Genomic DNA, 665 nt, shown 5'->3' on the forward strand with positions numbered 1-665 from the left:
TATTAGTGTATAATTACCTTAATAAAGGACTTTTGTTAACTTAGAATGAGATGTTTTTATCTACAGATGCAGCGGATCGCCTTCCATGGAATCCGCCATGTTTCTACAGTAGCCCAGAACAGACAAACCGTATAATAAATTATGATGGATATATATTGTGAAATACAAATTCATTTGATCAGGTCTGATATAATTACCAGTTAGTTTTAAACTGTTTATATAGTTTATAAGGACAAGAAACCAGCTGGCATTATTGGTGCTAACGAGGGATGTGGAAGGTTAGGTAGTTACTGGATCGTTATAATGACAGTAGAGATGTAAGGTAGTTTGAAAGCTTTAGAACAAGATTGTGTGTGTGTTGCAGCTATTAGAAATGTCAACAGTGTGTCAATATACACACATCAGCTTTCTGCTTTCTGACACACAAACACAGAGATCACTTTGACATCAGTTGGTTCAGTTGGATTGCTGTCACAATCCAAACAGAGGATTGAACTGGCTCCAGGATTGCTGTCACAATTCAATTCAATTTTATTTGTATAGCGCCAATTCATAACAGAAGTTATCTCAGGACAGAGACCCAACAGTACCACCATGAGCAAGCACTTGGCGACAAGGGCAAGGAAAAACTGCCTTTTAACAGGCAGAAACCTAGGACAAACCCT

Source organism: Morone saxatilis, unplaced genomic scaffold (assembly GCF_004916995.1).
Source record: "Morone saxatilis isolate NCDOM2014 unplaced genomic scaffold, NCSU_SB_2.0 Contig16, whole genome shotgun sequence".
In the NCBI taxonomy this organism is placed as follows: Eukaryota; Metazoa; Chordata; class Actinopteri; family Moronidae; genus Morone; species Morone saxatilis.